Raw genomic sequence first — 15,151 nt, 5'->3', positions numbered from 1 at the left:
AAACACGTAATTATTTTTATAAATAATAATATTCTTCTCAGGAATTCAATTATTTTTAAAAATTGAATTAAAATTCTTCGCAAGAATTCAATTATTTTCATAAATAATAAAATTCTTTTTAGAAATTCAGGTATTTTTAAAAATTGAATTAAAATTCTTTTCAGAAATTCAATTATTTTTTAAAATTGAATTAAAATTCTTTGCAAGAATTCAATTATTTTCATGAAAAAAAATCATTGTAGAGTTTAAATTATTTTTAATACAATGATTAATGAATTCCTCGAAGAGTGCAATTATTCTTAAAAATTTTATTGAAATTCTTCTCAGAAATTCAATTATTTTAAAAAATTTAATTCAAATTTTAAACACGAATTCAATTATTTTCATAAAGAATAACATTATTCTCCAGAATTCAATTATTTTTTAAAATTTAATTAAAACTTTTTCCACAAATTCAATTATTATATAATGAATAATAAAACTCATCGTACAATTTCAATTATTATTTTTAATACAAGTTTTAATAATTTTCTCCAAGAGCGCAATTATTCTTTAAAAAAATTTTATTAAAATTCTTCTCCGGAATTCAATTATATTTAAAAATTTCATTAAAACTTTGCAAAAATTCAATTATTTTCATTAAGAAAATAAAACTCATCATAGAATTTCAATTATTTTTAATACAATTTTTAATAAATTCCTCGAAGAGTGCAATTATTCTTAAAAAATTTATTAATATTCTTCTCAGGAATTCCATTATTATTTATAAAAATTTAAAAAAAAATTCTTTTAAAGAATTCAATTATACTTTCAATAAAATTTCTTCAATTAAATTTCTCACAAAAATTTAATTAATTTTTGAAAATATTAATAAAATTTCTGCAATTAATTCAATTAAAATAATAAGGTTTAATTATATTTAATTCAATTTTTATTAAATTATACGAATTCAATTGTTTTCACATTTTTAATAAAATTTTTAGCAAAAATTGAATTATTTGAAAATTTTTTCTTACAATTCAATTGTTTTCCTAAATAATAAACTTCTTATCAGGAACTCAAATATTTTTTAAATGTTTAATAAAATTCATTTCAAGAATTATATTATGTAGTAAAAATTTATATAAAAATGAATTTAAGTCAATTCAATTAATTATAGAAATTGAAATAAAATTCTTAGGAAAAATTAAATTATTTTTATAAATAATAAAATACTGTATATAAATTCAATTATTTCTATAAATAATAAAACTCATAGAAGAATTTTAATTATTTTTAATACAACTTTCAATCGATTTCTCAAAAATAGCAATTATTTTAAATATTATTAAAATTCTTCAAAAGAATTAAATTGTTTATAAAAATTTTAATGGAATTTTTTTAATAAAAAATGTTCATATAATTCTTAAATTAGAACAATAGAATAATATGATTAAATTATTTTTAATTCAGTTTTAATAGCATTTTTCCAAGAATTTAATTATTTTCATAAATAATAAAATTCTTTTCAGAAATACAATTAGTTTTAAAAATTTAATTAAAATTCTTTACAAAAATTTAATTATATTTTCATAAAAAATACAACTTATCGTAAAATTTTAATTATTTTTAATACAATTCTTAATAAATTTCTCGAAGAGTGCAATTATTCCTAAAAATGTTATTAAAATTCTTCTCAGGAATTCAATTATCTATAAAAATTGTAATAAATTTTTTTTATTGAATTCAATTATACTTTCAAAACAATTTCAATTAAATTTCTAACAAAAATTAAATTAATTTTTGAAAATATTAATAAAATTCCTGCATAAAATTCAATTATTTTGAATTTTTTAGCAAAATTTATAATTAAATCAATAAAATAATAAGACTCAATTATTTTCAATGTATTTCTAATAAAATTCATGAGTAAGTAAATAAATAATAAGATTCAATTATGTATTTTTAATTCAATTTTAATTAAATTGTATGAATTCAATTGTTTTCACATTTTTTAAATAAAATTTCTGACAAGAATTGAATTTGAAAATTTTTTCTTACAATTCAATTGTTTTCCTGAATAATAAACTTTCTATCAGGAATTGAATTATTTTTAAAATGTTTAACAAAATTCATTTCAAGAATTATATTATGTAGTAAAAAAATTGATATAAAAATGAATTTCAGTCAATAAAAATCATTGGAAGAATTCAATTATTTTCATAAATTAATAAAATTCAGAATTCAATTATACTTTCAATATAATTTCAATTAAATTTCCCACAAAAATTTAATTAACCTCTTTGAAAATTTTAATAAAATTCCTTCAAAGAATTCAAGTATTTCAAAAATTTATTAAGTAAATAAATTAATAATAAAACCATATCAATTTCATGAATATCTCTTTAAAAAAAAATACTTACAAATAAATTTTCCACGACCTTTTCACAATATATTTCTCTCAATGAAACGTGAAAAATCCTTTTAAAAAAATATCTCGAAGGTAAATATTTAAAAGAGATTTTCTAATTAGGTCTACATAGGAAAAATAAAAAAATGTTTTATTACAAATAAAATTTTAAATTACAATAATTTTGTTTACACTTTTTATAAAGGAAAGTGAGTTTGCTAAAGTACTTTCCTCCATAGATTCTTTGTGAAAATCAATCCTCGGGTTTGTTCAATTATATCAAAGTGCTTGCTGCAGCAGCCGTAAATTTTACCGAGTCTGCAAAGTCGACAAGAGCCAACCAATATATATGTATATAACTATATAAACGCGCTCTTTCCAAAAATTAAAGTTCAAATCCATTAAAACTACAAAACGACTAATTAAAGAAATATCCACCCACAAGATCAATTATCGAATCACTAACCGCATATACTTTACATGGTGGAATTATAACAATAACAGAATATAAATATAAGTTCTCGAATTAGGAATATAAATCATTGTCGCAAAATCTATTTGGGAATTTATATTTCAAGGCGACTTATTGCTCTTAAGTTTTGTGTTCACTCTGCTTCGATGTTTAATTTAATTATAATTTAAATATTATTTTCTATTTAATACTATATTATTCTCTCTAAATTTGAATTAGTAAAAAATTAAAAATGTTTGCTATTTTGAATTAGTGACTGTTTTTTTGCTTTTGAATTAGTAAATTTTACTTATAAATAATAATTTCCAGTAATTTATTAGTAAAATTTACTAATTCAAATGCTAAAAGTAAATTTCGACTAATTTATTAGTAAAATTTACTAATTCAAATGCTAAAAGTAAATTTCGACTAATTTATTAGTAAAATTTACTAATTCAAATGCTAAAAGTAAATTTCTACTAATTTATTAGTAAAATTTACTAATTCAAATGCTAAAATTAAATTTCGACTAATTTATTAGTAAAATTTACTAATTCAAATGCTAAAAGTAAATTTCTACTAATTTATTAGTAAAATTTACTAATTCAAATGCTAAAAGTAAATTTCTACTAATTTATTAGTAAAATTTACTAATTCAAATGCTAAAAGTAAATTTCTACTAATTTATTAGTAAAATTTACTAATTCAAATGCTAAAAGTAAATTTCTACTAATTTATTAGTAAAATTTACTAATTCAAATGCTAAAAGTAAATTTCGACTAATTTATTAGTAAAATTTACTAATTCAAATGCTAAAAGTAAATTTCTACTAATTTATTAGTAAAATTTACTAATTCAAATGCTAAAAGTAAATTTCTACTAATTTATTAGTAAAATTTACTAATTCAAATGCTAAAAGTAAATTTCGACTAATTTATTAGTAAAATTTACTAATTCAAATGCTAAAAGTAAATTTCTACTAATTTATTAGTAAAATTTACTAATTCAAATGCTAAAAGTAAATTTCTACTAATTTATTAGTAAAATTTACTAATTCAAATGCTAAAAGTAAATTTCTACTAATTTATTAGTAAAATTTACTAATTCAAATGCTAAAAGTAAATTTCTACTAATTTATTAGTAAAATTTACTAATTCAAATGCTAAAAGTAAATTTCTACTAATTTATTAGTAAAATTTACTAATTCAAATGCTAAAAGTAAATTTCTACTAATTTATTAGTAAAATTTACTAATTCAAATGCTAAAAGTAAATTTCGACTAATTTATTAGTAAAATTTACTAATTCAAATGCTAAAAGTAAATTTCTACTAATTTATTAGTAAAATTTACTAATTCAAATGCTAAAAGTAAATTTCTACTAATTTATTAGTAAAATTTACTAATTCAAATGCTAAAAGTAAATTTCTATTAATTTATTAGTAAAATTTACTAATTCAAATGCTAAAAGTAAATTTTTTACTAATTTATTAGTAAAATTTACTAATTCAAATGCTAAAAGTAAATTTCTACTAATTTATTAGTAAAATTTACTAATTCAAATGCTAAAAGTAAATTTCTACTAATTTTTTTTATTAATAAATTAGTTCAAATGCTAAAAAAATTTCAAATTTACTAATTCAAATGCTAAAAGTAAATTTCTACTCATTTATTAGTACAATTTACTAATTCGAATGTAAAAAATCAATCACTAATTCAAATTACTATTTAAACATTTTTAATAATTCAAATTTAAAAAGTGCAGTGAATTTTACTAATGTTTACTAATTTAAATTAGTAAACATTTTTAGTTTTACTAATTCTCAGAGAGTTAATATAATATAAAAATAAAAGACAGAAAAAAAATTATTTGAATAAATTTTACTGTTATTAATTAATTAAAAAAAACTAATTATTTATATACTGTTTCGTGTATTTGATAAAAAAAAAACAAGACCTTTTTATTTTTAATGAGAATGTTATAAATGAATTTTATTTTTATTACAAAATATTTTTTTGTTTAAAAAACTGAATTCTAATCAATTATTGCAATAATTCACAATACATGGAATGTATATATATATATATATATAATTTTCATTTTACCACGAAATAATAAAGTCTAGCCAACTCACAGCATTCCAGACAGTCGAATGACTTGCTCTAATAGATGTATGTGAAATATTTTCTCCAGAAAAACTATAAATCATTTTTAAAGACTATTTCTCTGTTGATTGTTGAGAATTCGAAAATTTTTTGTTTCTCTATTTCCAGTTACAAAAAGTTATTATCAATATAAATTAAAAACATTTGAATTTAATTATTTATAAATAAATAAAATAATAAATAAATTAATTAATAAATAAAGAAAATAATTCATAAAGTAAATATAACATTATTACTGTATAAAAATTCTTCTTAAATATATTTTTTTCGCATTTAATGAATAATTTTCATTCTCAAAATATCTCAAAAAATTTTGAACATTAAAACGAACGAAATTTGTTTATTTCCTTTTTAATTTCAAATATTAAGAAATTAATATTGTTTTTTTTATTTTTTTAAATAATTTAAGTATAAAAATGAGTTTTCAGTAATAATTTTAATTTACTTTTAACGTAGAAATTGCTATTTACTTACATTATATAATTCTTGAAATCAATTTTGTTCAACATTTTAAAAATAATTCAATTCCTGATAGAAAGTTTATTATTTAGAAAAACAATTGAATTGTAAAAAAAATATTCAAATAATTCAATTCTTGACAGAAATTTTATTAAAAATATGAAAACAATTGAATTCGTACAATTTAATTAAAATTAAATTGAAAATAATTGAATCTTTATTATTTTATTTACTTAATTACGAATTTTATTAGAAATGCATTAAAAATAATTGAATTCTTTGCAGGCATTTTATTAATATTTTCAAAAATTAATTAAATTTTTTGCGAGATATTTAATTGAAATTGTATGGAAAGTATAATTGAATTCATTAAAAGAATTTCATTAGAATTTTTATAAATAATTGAATTCCTGAGAAGATTTTTAGTAAAATTTTTAAGAATAATCATTGTATAAAAAATAATTTAAATTCTACAATGATTTTTATTATTCATGAAAATAATTGAATTCTTGCAAAAAATTTCAATTAAATTTTTATAAATAATTGAATTCCTGAGAAGATTTTCAGTAAAAATTTTAAGAATAATCATTGTATTAAAAATAATTGAAATTCTACAATGATTTTTATTATTCTTGAAAATAATTGAATTTTTGCAAAGAATTTTAATTAAATTTTTAAAAATAATTGAATTTACTGAGAGGAATTTTATTATATTTATGAAAATAATTTCAGTAAAATTTATAAGAATAATTGCACTTCTCGAGGAATTTATTAATCATATTATTGTATTAAAAATAATTGAAATAATTCTACAATGGTTTTTATTATTCATGAAAATAATTGAATTCATGGAAAAAATTTTAATTAAATTTTTAAAAATAATCGAATTTACTGAGAGGAATTTTATTATTTATGAAAATAATTGAATTTCTGAAAAGAATTTCAGTAAAATTTTTAAGAATAATTGCACTTCTAGAGGAATTCATTAATATTGTATTAAAAATATTTGAAATAATTCTACAATGATTTTTATTATTCATGAAAATAATTGAAGTCATGGGAAAAATTTTCATTAAATTTTTAAAAATAATTGAATTCGTGCATAAATTTTATTTAAAATTTTTAAAAAGAATTGTATCTCTAAGAAAAATTTTAATAACATTTTTAAGAATGACCGAAGTCTTTGGAAGAATTTTAATAAAATTTTTAAGAATAATTGCAAAACAATAATTTTGATACGTTTTTTGTTTCAATTTGATAAACTTAGAAAAACTGTGAATTGATAATTGATAATTTAAAAATACTTGTAAAGTTAATTTCTTATAATTTTTATATTTTTCTCATTGAAACTATATTATGAATTATTTGTAATTTAATTGGTTTTCTAAAGAGAAATTTGATAGAAATTAAATTAAATGCGTTTTTTTTTGTTTTTTTCGTTTATTTTATTTATTTTATAATGAAAAATAGAGGTGGAAAATATATATGAAATTTTCTACTTTTTAAAGTAGTTTTTGAAGTTTATATAGTAATGTCAGTGTTTCTCTTATGTGATACATGCACTAGTGTTTCTATTCTGCCACAAACCCAAGGGACGATGCACTCAATTGTTTCACTCGAGAATGTGAAACACGAGAAACTGGCTTAGAAGAGCTTTGCCAGGGAGAAAAAGAATAGTGTTGGGAAAGGCTAAAATAGAATGTGGGTTCGTTGAATGAGAGGAAGCTTCCTAAAAATCCATTCAACGCGAGAAGGGCATTTCGCGATCCCGTTGTGTGTGGAACAGCATTTTTCTCCCCTTAACCAGAATCGATCCTTTGAGAAAACTTGGGAATATCACCCTTTCTAATTTTTTTTTCATCTCCTAAAAAAGACCATTTCGTTAGAAAAAAAAAAGGGAAAATGTTTTTTCAAACAATTGTTTTTCAAGAAAAAAAAAAATTTTTTTTTTTTGCTTTCTTGATTTAAAAAGTAAATTACTTCTTTTTTTTATTATCGCCAACTGGGGAACAAAAAATAGTAACTTTTATCCACTAATGAAATTCAATTATTTTTCATATCTACTATTTGAATAAAATTTTGATTCGCAACGCTTTTGTTTCGTTTTTTCTCTCAATTTTGATATCCTTAAAAAAACTGTGAACATTAAATTACTTTCATAATAAAATTTATGTCTAGAATTAAATTATTTAAAACAAATTTTAATAAAATTCTTCGCAAGAATTAAATTATTTCCATAAATAATAAAATGCTTTAGATGAATTCAATTAGTTTTAAAAATTGTAATTAAATTCGTTGCAGGAATTCAATGATTTTTATAAATAAAAAAAAATCCTAGAACAATTTTTATTATTTTTAATATAATTTTTAATGAATTCCTCAAAAAAAATCATGATTTCTGAAAATATTATTAAAATTCTTCAAAATAATAATTCAATTATTCATAAAATTTTTAATGAAATTTTATTACAGAATTCAATTTTTTTAATAAAAAATTCAATTTTAATAAAATTTTTTGTAAGAATTAAATTATTATTCCTTTCAAAATAATAAAATTCTCCTTTTGAATTCAATTATTTTTATAATTTTCAATTAAAATCATAAGAATTCAATTATTTTTAAAAATAATAAAATTTTTCTCAGGAATTCAAATATTATTGAAAATTTTAATAAAATTCTTCGCAACAATTCAATTATTTACATAAATAATAAAATGCTTTAGATGAATTCAATTAGTTTTGAAAATTGTAATTAAATTCGTTGCAGAAATTTAATGATTTTTATAAATAAAAAAAATCATAGAACAATTTTTATTATTTTTAATATAATTTTTAATGAATTCCTCGAAAAAAACAATGATTTCTGAAAATATTATTAAAATTCTTCAAAATAATTCAATTATTCATAAAAATTTTAATGAAATTCTATTACAAAATTTAATTATTTTAATAAAAAATTCAATTTTAATAAAATTTTTTGTAAGAATTAAATTATTATTCCTTTCAAAATAATAAAATTCTCCTTTGGAATTAAATTATTTTTATAATTTTCAATTAAAATAATTGCAAGAATTCAATTATTTTTATAAATAATAAAATTGTTCTCAGGAATTCAAATATTTTTGAAAAATTTTAATAAAATTCTTTGCAATAATTCAATTATTTTCATAAATAAAGAAATTCATCGCAGGATTTCAATTATTATTAAAAGTAATAAATTTTTTCTTGGAAATTCAATTATTTTAAAAAATAAGATTCAATTATTTTTAAAAATTGTAATAAAATTCGTTTCAAGAATTCGTTCTATATAATTTTCAATAAAAATCATTGCAAGAATTCAATTATTTTCATAAATTATATAACTCATCGCATGATTTCAATTATTTTTAATACCAATTTAAATAAATTCTTCAAAAGCAAATATTCAAAAAATTTTTTATTAAAATTCTTCAAAGGAATTCAAATATTTCCAAAAATCTTGAAATAATTTGTTTATTAGAATTCAATAATTACTTTTCAGTACATTCAGTCTTGAAAGAATTTAATTATTTTCAAAAGTTTTAATGAACTTGTTCGTAACAATTCAATTATTTTCAAAAATTTTTAATAGAATTCTACGTAGAATTCTAAATTTAAATTAATTTCAAAAATTTGTTAAAATTCAATTATTTACAATATCTACCCTTTCAATAAAATCTTTCAAAAGAATTCAATTATTTAAAACAATGTTACAATAAAATTCTTTGCAAGAATTCAATTTTTTTCATATGAGTTATAAAATTCTTTGGATTCAATTATTTAAAACAATGTTTTAAATAAAATTCTTTGCAAGAATTCAATTTTTTTCATGAGTTATAAATTTCTTTGGAGAAATTCAATTATTTTCAATTCATTTTGAATCAAATTTCCTGTTGGAATTTAATTATTTTTAAAAAGTTTAGCAAAATTTATTGATTGAATTCACTTTTTTTTTAAATTGTGATAAACTCTTTGGAAGAATTCAATTATTTTCAGAACAATTTTAATTAAATTTCTCGTACGAACTAAAATATTTTTCAAAAAAACTGAATTTGTATTTTTCAAAATTTAATTTTTTTCATTATTTTTATCTTTTATTCTCATAAACATTTAAATTTTCCCAGGAATTCAATTATTTAATTAATTTAATTTCAATTCCTATTTTTAATACAATTTTAAATGAATTCTTCGAAAATTGTCATTATTCTTTAAAATGTTATTAAAATTCTTCTAAAGAATTGAAATATTTACAATAATTTTTCATAAAGTTCTTTATAAGAATTCAATTTTTAAATAAATTTTTTATTTAATTATATTTAAATAATTGAATTTAAATTTTTCGATAGCTACTTTTTTATTACTTTCCTTCAGTTTTAAAGTTACTTTTTGCTACATTTTTAAAATTAATTATTGAGTTCGTAGTCTGTTAATAAAATAAATAATGAAATAAAATAACTTATTTAAGAAATGAAATGATTTATTTAAGAAATAAATAAAAAAAAACATTTTTTAAAAAAAAAGTTGTGTTTTTTTGAAAAAAAGGAGAGAGAAAGAGGTGAAATTAACAAATTTTTTCCCCTTACTTTCCTTCTAATGGGTTGTTAAAGAAGCATAACAAATTTTGTTAGCTATTAAAGTAAAGGAATCCTGACAATAATGTGATGGAAGTTTGCAATTAGTGAATTAGTGTCGTTTCTCACATCGTTAAAAAAATAGAAAGGACTCTCTTCGTTGAGGCGTTGAAGATTGAATAGGAACTTGATTTTGATTTATATCTATTCGCATTGGGTTCACGTATTTCTCGTTCCTTTTCTCAAATTTCCATTTATGGATTTCTGATGACATCTCCAGACGAGTCTTTTCCCTTCACTTTATATAAGGAAGTATGATATGCATTCTCAATGAACTAAAATTTTTTTTTTTCATCAAAAATTATATATATATCTCTCCCAAGGAACTATCAATTATCAATACAATTGTTTATTTCTCTTTCTTTCGACAATTTCCATTTTTTGACAATTTTTCCCATTCCAAAAGTAAAATAAATATTTATTTCTAACGAGAAAATATTTTTTTTTTGCAACAAAAAAGTATTTACTTTGCCAAAAGAAAATATTTATTTCAAGAAAATATTTTTTGGTAACAAAAAAGTATTTATTTGACAGAAGAAAATATTTATTTCAAGAAAATATTTTTTGGTAACAAAAAAGTATTTATTTGACAGAAGAAAATATTTATTTCAAGAAAATATTTTTTTTGCAACAAAAAAGTATTTATTTGTCAAAAGAAAATATTTATTTGCATCAAATAATTTTGGCTTTCAAATAAATAAAATATTATTTACTTAAAAATAATTATTAAAATTATTTATTTAATTCCAATTTATTTGATTGTATTTAAAATTAATTAATTCAAGTAAATATTTATTGAACAATAGTCAAGTGTTTGTGATTGAATAAATTTTCCGTAGATAAGCATTAAAACTTCTAAATTTGTTCTCTCAGAAAGATAATTTAATCGTTTCGGCAAAGATTTTCATCAATCACAATTTAAAGAAAAGAAGAAAACTAAAAATATATTAACAATACTGACAATTTCCACACTGGGAAATAATAATTAATGAAAATAAAAGATATAATCAAACATGAATAAAATTTAATTTATTTCCTAATGAGAATTTATATCAATTAGATAAGAAAATCAAATTGACAAACATTTATATTTATATACACTGCGAGAAATTAAAACGAATTGTATTTTTCTCAAATAAAAAACAAAAGAAAAAACAAAAATGGGAGATAAAAAAAATTTCTCTGAAAAATTTACCGTATTATTATAAAATTTAATTAGAAATGTCTTTTCTTTAATTAAAATCCATTTATTAACAGTGCAATAAACAAATTAAAATAAATTTCAAAATCTTCTGTTTGCGTATTACTGGAAAATGACTTTTTCCACTGATAACAAATATTGAAGAGAATGGAGCGAAAGATAGAGCGAAAGAGAGAGAGAGAGAGAGAAAAGAGGGAAACTCGTCTACGAACTCTGAAACATCGATAATTGTGATTTATATTAATTGCAATTAGTAGAGAAAAAAAATTCCAGAGTCTTGCCAAAAATGTCTTTTTCTACTTTGTAATAAATAACCCAAATGTGAAACGTAAAAGCAGGGAAAAAACAGGCCTCGGACTAAATTTAGAAACAAAAAGTATCAAAAGTGTCAGAAAATATTCGCAATGAATGTAAACGTTAATAAAATATTTCTAACATTTTTTATTTCTCATTTTTTTATTTTTTTCTATATATTATTTATTATTTTAGAAATGAGTATGTTTTTTGTTTAAATAAAAAGCGTTATAAATGTGAACTAAAAAGACAATTTTAATTATTGTCACAATGAAATTTTTTGCATTTTATTTTAATTCAATTTTAAAAGAGTTGCGTTTACAATTTTTATTAATAAATGAACTTCAAACGATTTCAATTTGAAATTTTATAAAATTTCAATGTTGAATGAATTTAATTAAAAATTTTAATAAACTTAGATTTTTGAAAAATTTTAATAATTCTAAATCTTTTAAAATTAGTTAAATTTGTCAATATATATTTAATTAATTATTAAAAATAATGGATTTATAGAAAAATTTTAGTTAAAAACACTAAAAAAAAAATTGAATTTTGAAGAAGTTACAAATGATTGCAAAAAATTCAATTATTTTCAAAAGAAATAAAATTCTTATAACAAAATTCAATTATGTTCAAAAAATAGAAGAAAGTCTTGACAAAATCCCAATTATTATCTTTATGAATAATAAATTCTTCTTCAAAATTCAATTATTTTCAAAAAATTTTAATAAACTTTTAGTCAAAAATTCAATTATTTTCAAAAATATGCCTCTCATTTCAATGATTTTCAATATCTACTATTTTAATAAAATTATCCAAAAGAATTCAATTATTTAAATACAATTTTAATAAAATTGTACTTAAACATTCCATTATTTTCATAAATAATAATAAAATTTCATAGGAATTCAAATATTTACAAATTATTTATAAGTTTCTTCTCAATAATTCAATTATTTTCAGAAATAATAAAACCCATCGCAGAATTTCAATTATTTTTAACACAATTTTAATCGAATTCCTTGAAAAATGTAGTTAAATTTACATTTACATTCTAAAAATTTTTATTAAAATTCGTCAAAAGATTTCAATTATTTGAAAATTTATTAATAAAATTCTTTATAAGAATTTAATTTTAAGAAACATTCAATTATTCAATAAATCATTTATTTTTATATTTAAATAATTGAATTCTCGTAGAATTTTCTAATAAAAATTAATTGATTTGAAAATTAATTCTATTTTAAATTTTAGATATAATAATAGAATATAACAATATTTTTAAAGTTGATTAAATTTATGAAAAGGTTTAAATTTGAAAATTTTGAAAATCTTAATTCCTATGGAAAAATAATAATAATTTAATATTTAAAATATTTAAAAAAGAAGTTTTTTGACATTTATAAAAATTATTGAACTTTAGAGAAGAATTTTGTTATTTATAAAGATAATTGGGATGTTTATAAGAATTTTTATTAAATTTTGAACGTTGTTGAATTTTATAAGAAGAATTTTATTTTTATTTTTTTGAAAATAATTGAATTTCTGCAATAAATTGTAATTTCTCCAAAATTGAATTTTTTTTTATTGTTTTTAACAAAAATTTAAATTAGAAAATTTTTAAATTCTATTATTTTTAAAATTGCTAATTTTATTTAAAAATTATTATTATTTATTTAAATTTAATTTTATTTAGCGCAGGAATAGTAATAATAATAATATTTTTTTTTTTTTAAATGTTTAACTTTTTTGGATTGTTCTAATATAGTAAAAGATGTTATTTGTTTTTTAAAAAATCAATCCACATTTAAAACATGTGAAAAGTTTCACATTTGACATAAATAATCGTTTGAATAAATAAATAATAAATAAATAATTTTTTAAAAAACAAATAACATCTTTTAGTAATAATAATAGTTGACAGTTAACGTAATTAATATTTGAATAAAATAAATTTATTTTCAGCATTTACATTATCGTATAAAATATTAAAATTCCGAAGCAAAAAGTATTTTTAAAACCTTTTGAATTTGAAATCTGAGCATTATTGAAAAAAATATTTCTTAGTGCAAAAAATAATCTCTTCCTTTTCGGAGAAAGCAATTTTTACACGAATGTGAAAACAATTGAATGTAATTACTTGAATGGCCAAATTGTCAGTAGAGAAGAGTATAAAAAGTTTTTATATATGTAGAGAGAAAAAGAGAGACAGAATGAGGAAGAGAGAGAGAGAAAGAGAGTACTATAGAAAAAGAAAAGAATACTTATCCATGAAGTTTAACTATGTATTCGCGTCCATTCTCTTTTCACGAACAACGAGACTATAAGAAAAAAAAGAGAGAGAGAAAGAGAGAAAAGAGAAAAAAAATGAGAAAGAAAGAAAGACAATAGATCGAGAGAGGGATGCGAGGGTGTATCACAAACTCTCGGATGTTGCATGCACGTGAATAGTCTGCCAATGGAAGTTGAAAAAGAGCGTTTAGGTCTATCGACGAGTCTATCCCCAATCCCCTATTTTGAAACGCTGCCACTATTATATACCTTAGCGCGTTTCGCGATCGACCTGATAAACGTGAGAATTGGCTGGAACGTGACGTTAATTGGAAAGCAATCCTATCCCGCAGGCTTGTAATGCTCGATCGATGTAGAATCGACGATTTAGGGGATGAACCAAAACAAAAAAGGAAAATGGAGAACTTTTCCAAAAGAGAAGAAATAATCTCCATCGCACTATTAAATGGAAAATTGTTTTTCTTTTAACGAACATGATATGACGCAGGCAAAGAAAAGAAGAAAAGGGAATTGCAAATTTTTTGTTTCCTTTGTTAATGCTTCGATTTTTTTTTTAAAAACTTGTTTGATTTTTTTTTAAATTTAAATACCTAATTATTTACAGGAATTAAAATACATATTATTCAAATGATTTCACTGTAAAGCCTTTTTGAAACTCAACTATTTCTAAAAATCACAACTCTAATTCTACCAAAATTCATATTTTTTGTTGATATTTTAAAAAGAAATTTATAATTGTAACGCTTCTAATATTCAATTAATTATACTAAAATTTTAACTGAAATCCAATTTTATATCAATTTTTATTAGAAAATTCAACGTGAATTCAATTATCCAAATATTAAAATAAATGATTTATTGAATAATTAAATATTTGTTAAAAAGTGAATTCTTGTAAAGAACTTTATAAAAATTTTGTAATATAATAAATTGAATTCATTTGGAAAATTTTAATAAAATTTTCAAGAATAATTGTATTTTTCGAAGAATTCATTTAAAATTGTATTAAAAATAGGAATTGAAATTAAATTAATTAAATAATTGAATTCCTGGGAAAATTTAATTGTTTATGAGAATAAAAGATAAAAATAATGAAAAAAATTAAATTTTGAAAAATACAAATTCAGTTTTTTTGAAAAATATTTTAGTTCGTACGAGAAATTCAATTAAAATTGTTCTGAAAATAATTAAATTCTTCCAAAGAGTTAATCACAATTTTAAAAAAATAAGTGACTTCAATCCACAAATTTTGC

This window comes from Leptopilina heterotoma, unplaced genomic scaffold (assembly GCF_015476425.1).
Source record: "Leptopilina heterotoma isolate Lh14 unplaced genomic scaffold, ASM1547642v1 Lhet_60, whole genome shotgun sequence".
Lineage (NCBI taxonomy): Eukaryota > Metazoa > Arthropoda > Insecta > Hymenoptera > Figitidae > Leptopilina > Leptopilina heterotoma.
Note: the sequence above shows the minus strand (reverse complement) of the source record.